Source organism: Coregonus clupeaformis, unplaced genomic scaffold (assembly GCF_020615455.1).
Source record: "Coregonus clupeaformis isolate EN_2021a unplaced genomic scaffold, ASM2061545v1 scaf0878, whole genome shotgun sequence".
NCBI classification, from domain to species: domain Eukaryota; kingdom Metazoa; phylum Chordata; class Actinopteri; order Salmoniformes; family Salmonidae; genus Coregonus; species Coregonus clupeaformis.
In genome coordinates, this window is record NW_025534332.1 from 132,298 (window position 1) to 150,968 (window position 18,671).

Sequence of the window (18,671 nt, forward strand, 5' to 3'; positions counted from 1 at the left end):
CGAGGAGAATAAGCTAATTCCAATTACCTAAATTAAAGCAAGAATTAGTTATGCTGATTAGACCTTGTCAAATCAATCAATCAATCCCATTCTCCAAAACGAGTCTGTGCCAAAGCAATGCTTGAGACAAAGTTAACGGGAAGCATTGAAGCTAACCAAAACTAAGACGAATTTGGCTTTTTACAAGTCATTAGTAACATGCAGAGAATGAGATGTTGTTTGGGTTGACTAGATGTGATGTTCAGTAGACCTGACAGAGGAACGCACTAGAACAAAGTTGCAGGCATTTGGTTTGTGGGGCACTGTCACTAATTTTAGAAGTTACTTTGCCCCTGACTGACACTATGACTGTCAAGACATGACATAATATGTCCTAATATGAACTTACTCTTGCAGGATTTGCTGTCACTTCTCAGTACAAAGCCTGTTCGACAGCGACAGGATCTGGATTTGTAACTTCCACTGAGCAGACACATGTGCGAGCATCCTCCTTTTCTTCCAGACGGATCGGGATCACACGCATGAGTCCTGACTGCAGAGAGAGATAGGACATGAGGGTGGATACCACACACGACACACACACACACGCACACACACATACGCACAAACACAGTCTTGCGCATCTAACCTTGTGGGGACATACAATTCAGTCCCATCCAAAATCCTATTTCCCCTAACCCGTACCTTTACCCTAACCTTAACCCAAAACTAACCTTAACCCTAACCCTATCTCCTAACCCTAACCCTAATTCTAACCCTAACACTAACCTTAATCCTAAACCCCCTAGAAATAGCATTTTACCTTGTGGGGACCAACAAAATGTCCCCAGTTGGTCAAATTTTTCTTGGTTTACTATTCTTGTGGGGACTTCTGGTCCCCACAAGTATAGTTAAACATGTACACACACACACACACACACACACACACACACACACACACACACACACACACACACACACAGCTATCTTCTAAACATGCAAGAAACACTATATTTGCTTTTTACCTGTTGGTTGGGTGAGTTTTTGGTAAACACGTATTCCCACAGAATTCTCAACCGTGGTTACAATTTGAACGTCTGTGACGTTAAATCGATTTATCTGTAAAATGTCCGCTTTTGTTCCTTTAGAGGGCTCGGTGCGAGTTGCAAACAAATAATCTTCAAAGAGTGATAATCCGTGGAGGTGCTCCAACTGGAAGACAAAGAGAGCAGTAGTGACAAGAGGAAGGAGGAGCACAGTTCTATAGAGCAACGATAGGCTATTTTTATGTTTCATTCATCTCATCTTAATCCCCAGGTAAACACATTTGCCCCCAGCTAGCACATAACGTTTCTTAGTGCTTGGTGAGAGCGTGGTTGTCCTATGGTTAATTTACATACAATATTCCAACCACAGGAGGTTGGTGGCACCTTAATTGGGGAAGACGGGCTCGTGGTAATGGCTAGAGCAGAATGAGTGGAATGGTATCAAATACTGTTCCATGTGTTTGATGCTATTCCATTTACTCCATTCCAGCCATTATTATGAGCCGTCCTCCCCTCAGCAGCCTCCACTGATTCCAACAACATTCTTGAAATGGTGCAGGATACCCAGCTAGCACATAACGTTCTGAGAACCATATGTTTCTTAGGTGGGAATTTCTGTACATCAGCATACATTTCCTCATAGTTCTATTTAAAGTAATGTTCTCAAATTGTTCAGAGAATGTGAACAAACAATGTTTTTCTGTGGGAATTTCAATACTTCAGCATAACGTTTTCTACAGGTTTCCTCATGGTTCTATTTAAAGTAATGTTCTCAGAACATTAAGAAAACTTTCCATAAAAACCACAAGAAAACATTAGTAACGTTCAAAGAACGTTCTGAGAATGTTATTTAACATATACATTCCGTTCTCAGCGTCAACAAAACTCTCTATCCTCTATCTTGTTAAGTGTGTTCAGGTGTGTAATTGGCCACACCTGATCTTAATGAGTGCTTGTTTCCTTTGAAATGAGGTCTGTTTGAATAGACTAAAATGAACAGCTTCGTATGAGTTAAAAAAACATGGCATGCTAGCTCCATCCTGCTCGCACAGTGGAATAATTCCATGGATAGAGAACAGAATATCATAGGTTTGAATGTCACTGATGCCGTGCCACAATAAAAAATAAATGTTTTTGTATGATTAATGCCTAAGCAAATACATTTCCATGTGTCCTATCTGTGCTTGGAGTTCAAAACAGTTAACCCAAACTAAGCTAGCAGTGTTATTAAAAGTATTTTTGAAACATGTTCTCAGAACGTTATTTAATAACCTTCAAATAACCTATAATTTACGTTCTCAAAACGTTAATAAAACCTCCCAGGAAAACTTTTAGGGAACCATAGTAAAATGTTCTCAGAACCTTTCTGCAACCTAAAAATTTACGTTCCCAGAAGAGGCAACATTTTCACTTATGGCTTCGTTCCCAGAACCAATTGGAAACCAAAAATGTCTGTTCCCACAACTTCCAAGGAACCAAATGTGCTAGCTGGGCCTGCTCTTCCGCTCCATTCTAATCCATTGGAAAATGCTGTGGCTAGGGGATACAGCAGCAGTATCAGGAATGTACAGTACCATTGGATGCGTCTTTCTCAACCCTATTCCCTCTGTAGTGCACCCCTTTTGACCAGAATAGGATGCCATTTGGGATGTAACCATTGTCTCTACGTAAGCGTTCTAGCACACACAGCTAGATGGCTTCTTCACTTCAAACCCCTGGCAGGTATCCAGGGTCAGCACTACATAGTGAACAATCCCAAGAGGGAGGGTGAGAGAAAGTCCACACTCAGCAGAGTATCCACTCCACTCCTTAACAAAAGCGTAGTTCATTTGGACTATCTTATTGAACCCTCACAAAGTACCACTAAAGTGAGACCAACTGGCATGCCCTTTGATAAAATAGTATATGGTTTCTCTGAAACAAAGAATTATTGAACATTGGAAATGGGAAGATCATAGGAGAACAACTGTCACACGCTGTACTTACAGAGCTTTCATGGATAACAGTGTGCCGGTTGCTCCCATTGTAATCCACCACATCGATATAGTCCAGGCCAGCATCTGCCCAGTAGACCAGCTTTCTAACCAGGTCTAGAGTAACAGCTGTGGGCTTCTCTATTCTGTTCTCCACTATCCTGGTTCTGTTGGTGCCGTCCATATTGCACTGTTCCAACTTGGCCGTACCCCCCAAATCCGTAAAGAACATTTTCCTGAAAAGCAAGTTGAATCCCAGTGTATAAAACAGTTTTTACAGAATCAAACCACAATTGAGAATCAATGTACAGTAGGCCTACATTTTTGACTACAGATGGAAATTAGCTTTGTTGCTAGCTCCGATACTTTAACATTGTTGAACCTGAAACATTGAGTAATGTGCACTGTCCCATAAACAGTAGGGAAAAGGTGTTGTGGAGAAATCAACTGTGGAATCACAATAGAAACGGTCCCTCCTTGTGATTCTTATTTCACACGCCAGTCACCTACAGAATTTGTCACATGCAATGTTGTGCTGCAAATTAGTAGTTTTCGTTCAACCATATTTGAAAGCTCATTCGAACAGTTAAGTAGTGTTTTGTAATTAAAGAAATCAATACCACCAATCAGAAAGCTATTCTAGATGCAGTCAACCAAATGCACCATGCCAATGACTTATTTCAGCATCAAGGCTCTTTTCAACATTGAGCTTCAGAACAGAAGAATGTCTGCATGCAGAGTTTACCTTCACCCTTCACTTGTTTTTGATAAGATCCAGTATGATTAATCTATTAAAAATGTATCAACCCTAAAATTACTAATTTGAAACATTTGATTGGTCTATGCAAAACAAATGTATCAGATCAAATCAGACTGAGACAATACCTCTATTCGCTTTTCATTAATTTCTACAATCCAACTCCATTTTAGCACAGCACTATAACACTTAACTACTGTAAGTGAAACCCATTTAAAATACATTAAATCCTTAGATAGTACTCGTCTAAATTCCCTTTGTCAGATGTCATCTGACAGATATCATGGGAGTAGAAGGGAGTCATTTTCTCCCGAAGGAGAACTAATGTCTTGCAGATGATATCGCATCAATAATTCAACACATTGCTCCTGGAATATTACCCATCTCACTTTGATGTTGTGAAAGCAGCTTTGTTGCGTGTGAGTGCAGTGAGTGGCTCAGGAGGATAACACATTCTCCTAACAGCAACTGACTGCTAAGGTGTAGGAGCCACTTAAATCCAAGTCAGGAATATCACGGGTTTGGAAGTCTACGCCTTAAAATAGACTGTCTCAAACAGCATCATATTCCCTATAAAGTGCACAATTTTTACTAAGGCCCATAGGGCTCTAGTCAAAAGTAGTGCACTATATACTGTAGAGAATAGAGTGCCAGTTGGGATGCACACAAAGTGTCTTTATCAGCTGGAGGTGGCACTCAGTTTTGACAACTGGTACAGCGCTGCATCACATACGAATACAGGTCTGCTAAAATTGAGTTGTCAAATGTTGTGAGCAGAGTCAGTTTGATTTAAAGTTTAAAAAAATTAAAAATAAAGACATTCTGTAGAATATGAAAGTAAATATAGTGGTGTCTGTTGCTGCTTTTAGAAAATGAAAATATATCATATGGTTCCACTACAATGACCTTAATTCAAACAAAAAAGAGTGTTGGTACCAGTACAGCAGCTGATGGCAAGCTGAGGCATATTTAAAGACTGGAAAACCTTGCACAAAAGACATTTCTCAATTTCTCAACTTACCCCATCAATGAATCCAGAGCAATTCCGCCAGGGTTTTGAAGATCGAGATCGACTATTGTGACACATGTGTCGTCTTGTTCATTGCAGACATATATTCTTTCACTTCCTCTATCCACAAAGTAAATGTTTCTTGTGAGCCAGTCTATGGCAAAATGTTCCACATCTACAACCAAAATAAAAAAAGCACATAATAACAAAGACATTGTGACAAGAGCAAACATTTTTGTTGGGGCAGCAACATCCAGACCCTTATGAGAAATATTTCTACATAATTTAGAATGAAACTTACTCTCTAGATTCTCTCCTATCCTTACTCTTCGCATCTGTGAAAACTCTTTTAACTTTGTCATGGTGGCACACCAAAGCTGACCGTTGGAGTTTGTAGAGGAGATCCAACATAATGATTCCTCCTTGTAATAGAAATCCAATGTGTGAATCGTCTGATTAGTATCCAATGGCTTTAGGTTGGGTAGAGAAGACCCATTGAGGTGTGTCACTGTGATATGTTCTGTACTTGCAATCAGCAACACAGGTGGTCTGTCCCCAGGATCTGAGAAAGAGAGAGACTGAAATTAGTAACAATACATAAATTATTAAAGGATACTTATAATAAGTACTTGCTTGCTGCTAATGACCCATCAGGTAAAAATTTATTTGTTTCCAAAAATCTCTGATTAATTCTCTATAACAAGTTGTTATAGACAAGCTTCTACAGATGTCTATGTAGCTTCAGCCATTACTGTGCAAGCGGCATGTTAAAATGCTAGCATTCCACTATTCAGCTAGTTTGGGACGTTGAATTTACTGCTGCTTTCACAATTACTGCTAATGTCCAGTCACTGTTTAGGTTCCATTGTTTATGGACTATTTCAAAAGGGAAAGACAACTACTGTAAATCTCTTACTAAGGGATAGCCCACTACTGTAGATCCAGCAGGTCTTTTTTTCTCAACACTTTTTTGTTGTTGTTTTATTCTTACTTTTTTGTTTAAAATAAATGCACTGTTGGTTAGGGGCTGTAAGTAAGCATTTCACTGTAATGTCTGCACCTGTTGTATTCGGCGCATGTGACCAATAAAATTTGATTTGATTTGATTTGATTTGATTTGAAAGCAAACAAAGGATTGTCACCGGGTGTTTTACAACTGTTATTGACCTGGGAGACATACAGTATGGGAAATGTAAGGAGGTGTGTGTGTGTGTGTGTGTGTGTGTGTGTGTGTGTGTGTGTGTGTGTGTGTGTGTGTTGTGTGTGTGTGAGTGAGTGTGCATGCACTGGACTTCTATTCACCCATGAAGAGTGTGATTTACCACTCTAAGGAAAGTTTAGCTCACACGGTACTTGAGTAATGGAAGTAATGCAAGTCATAAATCAGGGTTCCCTCTCTTGTTAAATCCTTTCCTTCAAAGATTATGTCTTAAAGGGATGCTTTAGGATTTTGTCAATGAAGCCCTTTATCTTCTTCCCCAGAGTCAGATTAACTCGTGGATACCATTTTTATGTCTCTGTGTGCAGTTTGAAGTAAGTTACTAACTAATGTTAACACAATTGCAAACTAGTGTTAGCGCAATGACTGGAAGTCTATTGTAACTGCTAGCATGCTATCAGATGCCACAGACGTCCATACGTTCATACTGAATTCTTGAGACATAAAAATGGTATCCATGAGTTCATCTGACTCTGGGGAAGTAGATCACGGGTTTCATTGTCAAAATCCTGAAGTATCCCTTTAACAACCCTCTTGTATTTTCTGCAACAATTGTAAAGTTACCTGGTTGAATCATCACATTATGTTGGCCCTAAAGGGCAAAGTACCACAGAACAGCAAAGACATGTAGACATTAAATAGCTCAGGCCATGTTACAGGTCGGCTATACTTAAAACTTAAATTCATATTCATATATAGTTCCCGCTCAGCCCAGTCAAAACTGTTCGCTGCTCTGGCACCCCAATGGTGGAACAAGCTCCCTCACGACGCCAGGACAGCGGAGTCACTCACCACCTTCCGGAGACATTTGAAACCCCACCTCTTTAAGGAATACCTGGGATAGGATAAAGTAATCCTTCTACCCCCTTACCCCCCCCCCCAAAAAAATAAAATAAATAAAATCAAAAAAAAAACATTGTAAAGTGGTTATCCCACTGGCTATAAGGTGAATGCACCTATTTGTAAGTCGCTCTGGATAAGATCGTCTGCTAAATGACGTAAATGTAAAATGTAATATTGATTAGATGGAAACCCTTCATAGATGGAAACCCTTGGTACAACACATTCTAGAGATGAAATCTCTGCATCAAAGACATGCTGCATATTAAAGCCATGATACATCATTTATCTTACCGGTCTTGGCTTTGCAGGACCTTCTGTTGGGTTGTAGGATGTATCCATCTGTGCAGCTACATCTATATGATCCATAAGTGTTCATACAGGTCTGGCTACATGTATCATATACTGTGCAGTCGTCGTGATCTACAGTGAGGGGTGCAAGAAGTTGTTCCAAACTAAGTGCAGTTCAAACATGACCTAAATACATAAACCTAGTTTAATGTGGCCCCAAAAAAACACCTTAAAAGTGCCACCTTCACACATACAGTGTACAATATATGTGCGTCCATGTAGCAGCTATTCCAGAATGATCCAAATATTACTTACTGTGTTGTCGAACTTAATAGAGCTACCATTCTTTTTTTGTCATCAGTTTGTCAATATCTGCCACCCTTCCCTTTGATTTAGATGAATACCCTTGTTGGCTGTCAGTCCTTACCTCTGCAGGCTCGACCATCCTGCTCCACCTCGAAGCCGTCTGCACAGAAGCAGAACGTCACGTTTCTCATAATGACGCAGCCATACTGACAAAACAACTCTTGGCACTTTGGCTGGAGTTCTGGAAGGTAAAGTAAAAAACCCATGAACGTACATTACATGTTGTAAAAAAAGATACCCTTTTTGTGGTGAATAGGTGGTTGACATTGCCACAGAAATGGTAATAACAGGTGTTATGTCATGTTAATGGGAGCATACATCACTAATGTCTCCTTTTCTTTCTTACTGCAGAAGCGGAAGAGGTGTGAAAGATTTGAACGCCCCAAATGAGGTCATAGAACACCATTTTAAATAAATTACTCCCATCTCTTTGTTAGCTGTTTGTCATTTGGTGTGCATGATTTACTTCACAGCGATTTCAGAAAGTTAATTGCTGTTTAAAAGCTGCTTATGTTGATACATTTCTCCGAATTAGACGCCAACTCAAGGTTGCTGTCAACAGGAAAGCAGTTAAGTAGAAATGTAAGGTCCATTGTATGAAATTCATCACTACCTCCAACAGCAATAACTGCTCATAATCACATGCATCAGTCAGAGAGCTGTCCAAGGCTGCGTCTCGAAAGGCACCCTATACCCAATTCCCTATATACTGTATTGCACTACTTTTGACCAGAGCCCTGGTCAAAAGTAGTACACTATATAGGGAATAGGGTGTCATTTGGGACACACAAAGGCTTTCTGCTGTTCTGTCAGCGTCTCTCTACACCTACCTTGTATTTATTGATTCACAAATTGGATTAAGAATTTCAGTGATTTATATGTGATTTTTATGCTTGCACAACATGCGCAACACTGCCACAAATTGCAATGACTTCAATACCCAAAATATAATTCAAAAGTGTTTATTTCCTTATAAACGTGTCAGTGGGTAACCTTGGGAGTGTGAAGCAGAGTTCTATCTATTTATGTAGAGCAGGCTAGAACGCTAGAGCCAACACACACAGCATTTATAAATCAATTACAGTCAGTGAACTTCACTTTAAGTTACATGCATTCACTTTGATACAAGTCTAGCTTTTAAACACACTCCTTTCTGTACTGAAAAACTTCCAGGCCAGCTCCATCCCATCTCCCACTGATTACAAACAGCCTCATCATTCTCCCATAATGCCTCACCAGGACACCACCACTAGGGAGTCGACCAGAACTCATAACAACTTTTCCTTATGCGAAAAGTAATATGGCTGTTCTGGTGGTGTTTGAGTAATATGCCTGTCCCCCAATTCCCATTGTCTGTACTCCCCACAGAGATGGTGATGGTCCCCCACATGGGTGGACATGGATGTGGCTCAGGGCTCCACTGCTGTGAGGAATTGTATGGGGGCTTGTGGAGACTGGGGAGCTTTTGCTCAGAGTGTTGTTGTAAAGGTACAGTAGATCATAGTGACCCCCTCCTGGTGGTGAGATGGATCACCTCAGCGGGCCAGTGTCCCAGACCTCAGCCCCACAGCAGCCCCATCAACCCCAGGCAGACCCGACAGCTCTATATCTTGTTTACTGATTCCCATAGCAAACACCTGTGTCTGGTCCTGTGTCTGGTCTCTGGTTAGTGGGGCACGACGGTGGTGGAATCACCTTGAGGATTCACTGTGTGAGTTATGTGGCTGTAAATTTACCACAGCGCCATGGCAGCGGAGCGCAGGGGAGGCTCACATACTGTCAGGTGTCTTGTTTAATGGCCTGTTTCACAGCCAAACTACATTATCAGGAATCAGAGAGGCAAAAATAATGCCTAGTGTTACTTGGCTTTTAACTATATTTTCACTTAAGCTTAATTTCTCAACTTCTTCCAGAACATAATCTGTAAATCTAAACTTGTCCAGATTTTTTGTATATGTTGGTTAGAGCGCCAACACACCGCAACTATCATTCCCAGTGCATTGTAATTGTAACCGGTGTGAAATGGCTAGCTAGTTAGCGGTGCGTGCTAGTAATAATAATAATAAGCCATTTAGCAGACGGTTTTAACCAAAGCGACTTACAGTCATGTGTGCATAAATTTTTACGTATTGGTGGTCCCGGGGATCGAACCCACTACCCTGGCATTACAAGTGCCATGCTCTACCAATTGAGCTACAGAGGACCACAATCGGTGATTTCACTCGTTCCGAGACCTGGAAGTAGTTGTTTCCCTTGCTCTGCAAGGGCTGCGGCTATTGTGGAGCGTTGGGTAACGATGCTTTGAGGGTGACTGTTTTCGTGTGTGCAGAGGATCCCTGGTTCAAGCCCAGGTAGGGGCGAGGTGAGGGACGGAAGCAACACTGTTACATAATGTCTCATGTTTCCTTGGAAAAGTGCATTGCATCTCTTCCACTTTGCCTCTCATTGAGAGTGCATGGCTGTACTCTTGAATAAACCCTCTTAACTCACTCACTGATCTCTTATGATTAGTTGCTAATGTCCCATCTGCTATTGTTATCCTCAGACCATAAATAAGCTACTCATGCCAACAGAAACGACCCAAGATGAGGAGCTGAGTGGAGCTAATGCACTTTTGTATCCAATCACAGATAAATCACAGTGTTTGTACAGTATGCTCTTTTTAGAGACTACGTAGGGCCCATAGACTTAAGGAGCAACTTAAACACAATGCATCTCCATCCCTTTACAGAAGTCACAATTAGGCCTATTGGACCATTATTCACATCATAGCAGATAATTGGTCAATCTGGATGTATTCGCTATAATGTCTTCTGCTCTAACGATACAGCATAAAGCATCTTGTCATCTTTCTTCTATTTGTCATGCATTAACAAGATAGATGTAGTTATTTTCCTTCGTCTCACTTCTCTACACGACAGGATCCATTAAGTGCTCTGTCTGTAGCCTCACTGACTCTTTAAAATTGGTAGTTTATTCTGTCTTTTTATAAAATGGCAGTTTATTCTGTCTTTGTACATTCCTATTCTTAACTCTATTCTGTGAATGCAGTATTTATTCAACTGCTTTGTATTCATCAGGGGAGAAACCGGGTGAGAAAACAGGGAAAAGTGAGCAGAGCAGAATACTGTAGTTGATTATTTCCACTGGGAGACGAAAGAGTTCACAGCGAGGCTTTTTATAAATCCCTTTTCTGCAACACCTGCAATATTCTTTTGTTGTGTTTTAAGTGTTTCACAGAACAAGTAAAACATATGGCAGCATTCAAGGTTAAGTTGTAAAACGTTGTATACTTTGTAGGCTTTGTACAATAGCCATAACTGTTTATGAAACATTTATCATAGTTTCCTGCAATTATTGCATCATTCTGCTTAACAAAGTCAGTGTGAGATCTCGCTAAAGACATTTCCTTGAAAGAAGTAGCCTAGTCCTAGCTAAAAATAGTCCTCAGTATCATGAATATGGTAATGTGATTGCAGTGTTATAGCACATGATGAATCATTCAAACGATCAAAGACGCCGTTCAGGTTTGAAGAACAGTCTTTTACACTAAGGTTGATTGAGGACTCTTTAGCCTTGTTCAAATCAGTTTTGTTTTTCAAATCAGTTTTGGAATACTGACTGTGCAAACAGCAAGTTACAAGTGACCAAATCGGATTTGTGTGTGTTCAGACAGCAGTCAATTGCTGACTTGACTATGCTAGTTGTCATAGTTACTAGGGGTGTGTGCACAGTGGTGTAGGCTGATTGGCGGTGGAGCTTGTGCTTCCTATCACTCAGAAGTTATGTAGCAAGCTAAGGTGACAACAATGACTGCCATGGATCAGTTACTCTAAATGTTCAACATCATAGTGTAAGAACACTTTTAAAGCCTGAAAGGATAAAATGATCCAACAAAGTCCTTTTTGGCTAGCCACAGCAGTCAACCAGCTAGCTAGGTAGCTGTTTAGCTTTCTAGCACATTCACAAATGTGTTAGTAACCAATAAACAAGCTAGTTAGCTACCACATGTTCTTGTCAAACTGTCAACAGAGTAGCTAGCAAGCAACAAGATATGCCAAATAACAGTCTAAAAACCACTTGAGGGCAAATAAATCAGATTTGACCATTCAGACACAAGTCGCATGGCTAGGAATCAGATTTGCCTTGAAATATCCAATTCCATGTGCTTTTTGGCTGTTCAGAGTGCAGGAAAAGAACAGATTTCAATTGGATATGCAAAAAAATTGGTTTTGAATCACTTAAACTGACAGCATGAACAAGGCTTTATTGTAATGACGGAATTCAATTCAGATGCAAAATGTTTGCTGCAATAAATAGATATAAACAAATGATGATTGATTCATAATGGAGACTTATTGTGAACATACATGAACTATACAAAATAAAGAATCAAGAAATGATGTGGACAAAATAAAAGTTGTTCTTTGTCCCTCTTGAGCCACCGTAGCAACAACATAACCAGAAACACTTCCTCAAAATTGGGAGTCCCATAGGGCGCGCACAATTGGCCCAGTGTCGTCCGGGTTTGGCCAGGGTAGGCCGTCATTGTAAATACGAATTTCTTCTTAACTGACTTGCCTTGTTAAAATAAAGGTTAAATAAAATAAAAACATCTAAAATAAACACAGAATTAATCTAAAATACACACTGCATTCGGAAAGTATTCAGACCCCTTGACTTTTCCACATTTTGTTAAGTTACAGCCTTATTCTAAAATGGATTTTTAAAAAATCCCCCTCATCAATCTACACACAATACCACATAATGACAAAGCAAAAACAGGTTTTTAGATTTTTTTGCTAACTTAAATATCACATTTACATAAGAATTCAGACCCTTATTCAGTACTTTGTTGAAGCCCCGTTGGCAGCGATTACAGCATCGAGTCTTCTTTGGTATGACGCTACAAGCTTGGCACACCTGTATTTGGGGAGTTTCTCCCATTCATCTCAGCAGATGCTCTTAAGCTCTGTCAGGTTGGAGGGGGAGCGTCGCTGCACAGCTATTTTCAGGTCTCTCCAGAGATATTAGATCGGGTTCAAGTCCGGGCTTTGGCTGGGCACTCAAGGACATTCAGAAACTTGTCCCGAAGCCACCCCTGCGTTGTCTTGGCTGTGTGCTTAGCAGTGTTGCCAACTAATTTTCAGGGGAAGTTGCTAGAGGCAGGTCGATTTGTTGCTAAAAGTTGCTAAATGACATTGTGATGTCATTGCGCGATGACGTCATTACGTAATAACGTAAAACTGCGTCATTACGTAGAATACACAATAACGTTACTCAAATTGACTGGCCATCTCGGCGACAAATATGATTTGACGTTTGTTAGTTTAGATTTGTTTGTTTATTTTCACATATTTTTATTTGTAAAAGTAATATACACACAAAACTTTTTATATGATCAGATATATATATTTTTAAACACAACACATTGAATTATTGAACAATTACACATTAGACATTATTGAACAATTACATGTTATTTATTTTCTTATTAACTAGTAAACCTATACATTCTGAACAATTATAGTTTTAAGCAGTGTATTGGTAGTTAGTTAACATGCTACCTAACTGATCAACAATTATAGGTACAAGCTAATAACAAGGTATATATGCTATCTTATTGAACAAGCAACTTAACTCAAATCATGATATGTGCTCTAGGCATATCTCTCCAGCTCTCTCCATGTTGTTGTGCTGCTTGGCTGGCCTGCTGCTGCCAGGCAAAGTATGTGACAGAGAAAATAGTTTTTGTGTCATTTAGAGGGAGAATGTGTGCATTTTAGCGTTTGAGTCACTTTTCAAAAGTTGCTAAAAGTTCCAAATACATTTGTTAAAGTATCTACATTTGTTGCTAGGTGCTGTTTGAAAAAAAAGTTGCCAGGGTAGTCTGAAAAGTTGCTAAATCTAGCAACAAAATTGCTAAGTTGGCATCACTGGTGCTTAGGGTAGTTGTCCTGTTGGAAGGTGAACCTTTGCCCCAGTCTGAGGTCATGAGCGCTCTGGAGCAGGTTTTCATCAAGGATCTCTCTGTACTTGGCTCCGTTCATCTTTCCCTCGATCCTGACTAGTCTCCCAGTCCCTGCCGTTGAAAAACATCCCCACAGCATGATGCTGCCATTACCATGCTTCACCATAGGGATGGTGCCAGGTTTCCTTCAGATGTGACGCTTGGAATTCAGGCCAAAGAGTTCAATCTTGGTTTCATCAGACCAGAGAATCTTGTTTCTCATGGTCTGAGTGTCCTTTAGGTGCCTTTTGGCAAAGTCCAAGCCGGCTGTCATGTGCCTTTTACTGAGGAGTGTCATTCGTCTGGCCACTCTACCATAAAGGCCTAATTGGTGGAGGCCCCTGTGTTCTTGGGGACCTTCAATGCAGCAGACATTTGTTGGTAACCTTCCCCAGATCTGTGCCTCAACACAATCCTGTCTTGTAGCTCTACGGACAATTCCTTCGACCTCATGGCTTGGTTTTTGCTCTGACATGCACTGTCAACTGTGGGACCTTATATAGACAGGTGTGTGCCTTTACAAATCATGTCCAATCAATTTAATTTATCACAAGTGGACACCAATCAAGTTGTAGAAAGATCAAGGACGCTCAATGGAAACAGGATGCACCTGAGCTCAATTTCGAGTCTCATAGCAAAGTGTCTGAATACTTATGTAAATAAGGTATTTCTGTTTTTAATTTTTAATAGATGTGCAAACATTTCTAAAAACCTGTTTTCGCTTTGTCATTATGGGGTATTGATGAGGAAAAAATGGTATATAATCAATTTTAGAATAAGCCTGTAACATAACAAAATGTGGAAAAAGTCAAGGGGTCTGAATACTTTCCGAATGCACTGTATACAAAAGTATGTGGACACCCCTTCAAATGAGTGGATTTGGCTTTTTCAGCCACACCCACTGCTGACAGGTGTATAAAATCTAGCACACTGCAATCTCCATAGACAAACATTGCCAGTAAAACAGCCTTACTGAAGAGCTCAGTGTCTTTCAACGTGGCACCGTCATAGGATGCCACCTTTCCAATAAGTCAGTTCGTCAAATTTCTGCCCTCCTAGAGCTGCCCCGGTCAACTGTAAGTGCTGTTATTGTAAAGTGGAAATGTCTAGAAGCAACAACGGCTCAGCCGCAAAGTGGTAGGTTACACAAGCTTACAGAACAGGACCGCTGAGTGCTGAAGCGTGTAGCGTGTAATAATCGTCTGTCTTTGGTTGCAACACACACTACCAAGTTCCAGACTACCTCTGGAAGCAACATCAGCACAATAGCTGTTTGTCGGGAGCTTCATGAAATGGGCTTCGAGGGGCGAACTGCCGCACACAAGCCTAAGATCATCATGCGCAATGCCAAGTGTCGGCTGGAGTGGTGTAAAGCTCGCCGCCATTGGACTTTGGAACAGTGGAAATGCATTCTCTGGAGTGATGAATCACGCTTCACCATCTGGCAGTCCGACGGATGAATCTGGGTTTGGTGGATGCCAAGAGAACGCTACCTGCCCGAATGCATAGTGCCAACTGTAAAGTTTGGTGGAGGAGGAATAATGGTCTGGGGCTGTTTTTCATGGTTCGGGTTAGGACCCTTAGTTCCAGTGAAGGGAAATCTTAATTCTATAGCATACAGTGATATTCTAGATGATTCTGTGCTTCCAACAAGGGGCAGGCCCTTTCCTGTTTCAGCATGACAATGCCCCATTGCACAAAGCGAGGTCCATGCAGAAATGGTTTGTCGAGATCGGTGTGGAAGAACTTGGCTGGCCTGTACAGAGCCCTGACCTCAACCCCATCGAATACCTTTGGGATTAATTGGAATGCCGACTGTGAGCCTGGCCTAATCGCCCAACATCAGTGCCCGACCTCACTAATGATCTTGTGGCTGAATGGAAGCAAGTCCCTGCAGAAATGTTCCATCATCTAGTGGAAAGCCTTCCCAGAAGAGTGGAGACTGTTATAGCAGCAAAGGGGAGACCAACTCCATATTAATGCCCATGATTTTGGAATGAGATATTCGACGAGCAGGTGTCCACATACTTTTGGTCATGTGGTGTAGATCAAGAAAACTGTCTTTAATTTTGAGTCGCACATCTAGCTAAAATGTTTGGTGCAGTATTTCTAGGAGTAGTACTGTTGACCAATCACAGACAAAGGGTCGTAGGCTTCGGTTAAGGAACTTCGACTTGCCTCAAGATTAAAATGTGTGTGCACGAACAGATGAAAAAAAACATTGACCAAAACAGATCAAATGGCACAACACTTCGTCATAATAAATGCACAAACTGTTTTGACTGGGAAACATATTGTAAGCTTTAGTTTAGTCACCAAATTCTCACCAAGCACACCAATGTTCAATGTCCTCAGAATAGAAAGTAACCTCCAGACTGATTTGGAGCATGTGAGTATGCAAGTGTCATGACTTGCACTCATGGGCTGAGGATCAAAGATGCCGGCTAGGCAAAGGTTTGAACACCCCCTCTCCTGGGGGCCAGTATTATGACCGGTCGTAAATTCCTGGAAGAAACTTTATTTTCCGTGCCATGCTGTATTGGGAGAGGGAAATTCCCTGTGGAACAAAGGAAGTCTTCCCGCCAAGACTCCAACATCCAAAAGTGGATAATGAAACAATATTCCTACTTCAAAGAATGTGGGAAATGGTCGGTGGGGACTTAAAGAACGATCATGTCAAATTCGTTACTATGTTGTGATGTCATTAAAGACGTTGGAACATCATAACTGTATCTCTGGGGGTGTACACTTTCCAGTTATGAGGTTTGCGTCTAATTGTTGTATAAAACGAATGATTAAGTATAATAATACTTTTGTGATTACAATGTGATTTTAGCATTCTAGATGAGATTATTGTTTTCCATATTCCATATATAATTTTAATGGTAGGTTTATTTGAACAGTGAGAGACAGAATAACAACAAAAACATCCAGAAAAATGCATGTCAAAAATGTTATAAATTTATTTGCATTTTAATGAGGGAAATAAGTATTTGACCCCTCTGCAAAACATGACTTAGTACTTGGTGGCAAAACCCTTGTTGGCAATCACAGAGGTCAGACGTTTCTTGTAGTTGGCCACCAGGTTTGCACACATCTCAGGAGGGATTTTGTTCCACTCCTCTTTGCAGATCTTCTCCAAGTCATTAAGGTTTTGAGGCTGACGTTTGGCAACTCGAACCTTCAGCTCCCTCCACAGATTTTCTGTGAGATTAAGGTCTGGAGACTGGCTAGGCCACTCCAGGACCTTATTGTTCTTCTTCTTGAGCCACTCCTTTGTTGCCTTGGCCGTGTGTTTTGGGTCATTGTCATGCTGGAATACCCATCCATGACCCATTTTCAATGCCCTGGCTGAGGGAAGGAGGTTCTCACCCAAGATTTGACGGTACATGGCCCCTTCCATCGTCCCTTTGATGCGGTGAAGTTGTCCTGTCCCCTTAGCAGAAAAACACCCCCAAAGCATAATGTTTCCACCTCCATGTTTGACGGTGGGGATGGTGTTCTTGGGGTCATAGACAGCATTCCTCCTCCTCCAAACACGGCGAGTTGAGTTGATGCCAAAGAGCTCGATTTTGGTCTCATCTGACCACAACACTTTCACCCAGTTCTCCTCTGAATCATTCAGATGTTCATTGGCAAACTTCAGACGGGCCTGTATATGTGCTTTCTTGAGCAGGAGGACCTTGCGGGCGCTGCAGGATTTCAGTCCTTCACGGCGTAGTGTGTTACCAATTGTTTTCTTGGTGACTATGGTCCCAGCTGCCTTGTGATCATTGACAAGATCCTCCCATGTAGTTCTGGGCTGATTCCTCACCGTTCTCATGATCATTGCAACTCCACAAGGTGAGATCCCCAGGCTTAGGGAGATTGACAGTTCTTTTGTGTTTCTTCCATTTGCGAATAATCACACCAACTGTTGTCACCTTCTCACCAAGCTGCTTGGTGATGGTCTTGTAGCCCATTCCAGCCTTGTGTAGATCTACAATCTTGTCCCTGACATCCTTGGAGAGCTCTTTGGTCTTGGCCATGGTGGAGAGTTTGGAATCTGATTGATTGATTGCTTCTGTGGACAGGTGTCTTTTATACAGGTAACAAGCTGAGATTAGGAGCACTCCCTTTAAGAGTATGCTCCTAATATCAGCTCGTTACCTGTATAAAAGACACCTGGGAGCCAGAAATCTCTCTGATTGAGAGGGGGTCAAATACTTATTTCCCAAAATTAAAATGCAAATCAATTTATAACATTTTTGACATGTGTTTTTCTGGATTTTTTGTTGTTGTTATTCTGTCTCTCACTATTCAAATAAACCTACCATTAAAATTATAGACTGATAATTTCTTTGTCAGTAGGCAAACGTACAAAATCAGCAGGGGATCAAATACTTTTTTCCCTCACTGTACACGCAAATACATGTTGCATTTTTAATCAGAATGAGCGGTTAGTGGGGTTTTAAGCATTTGTATTTCAGTGAGTGTAGTTTCCAAAGTAACCACGATAGTTTGAATCTCTGTCTCTCCCTTCCACTCTGGCTCTCCTTCTACCCAAGCATTCATGCTATTGTTAGTCCAGTCCACTAGGGACCTGTTTTCATTGTATTACGTTAGTAATCAATAACCTGTGTGTGTGTTTGTATTGTGATATTATTTAGTTAGTTAGTAAATAAATAATTAAGCCAATTTGTGTATTGCTGATTCATCAATAAGGTTATGGTTCTTGCAGGTTCAAGGATTATGCAACGTTCAGAATGAGACTGATAAGAGGTAATTATTTAATAAGTGACTGTTATCATTATTTAACATATATATCTTCTAAGAGTTTAATTCGGGAGATGGTAACTCATTAAACAACTTCTGTGGTGCCCCAAATTCCTAATGAGTTAATTGTTACATGATTAATTTAATCGAGTGACAATTAAACATAGTTAGTTGATTCGATAAATAACAGTCACATATTAATATAAGTCACGTCATGACATATTGGAGCCACCGTGCGAGGAATCTAAGCCAGAACGAGGCCTTACTGTTGAATTCAGTCTATATGAGTTGTGCAGCACATTACGTTATACACCCAGGTTACGTTATACACCAGTAGAGCCTTAGGCAGGATTTCTTGTTGAGGTGTGTGTGTTTCCATATGAACAAGATACTAGAGGTTGCCTCCTGTGTTGTATATCTGACGAA

At 40.8% G+C, this 18,671-nt stretch overlaps 1 pseudogene; it reads right to left on the reverse strand.

Annotated features, from left to right (window-relative positions):
* The window catches only part of LOC123485869, a 92,666-nt pseudogene that overhangs the window by 57,021 nt on the left and 16,974 nt on the right, over positions 1 to 18,671 (reverse strand).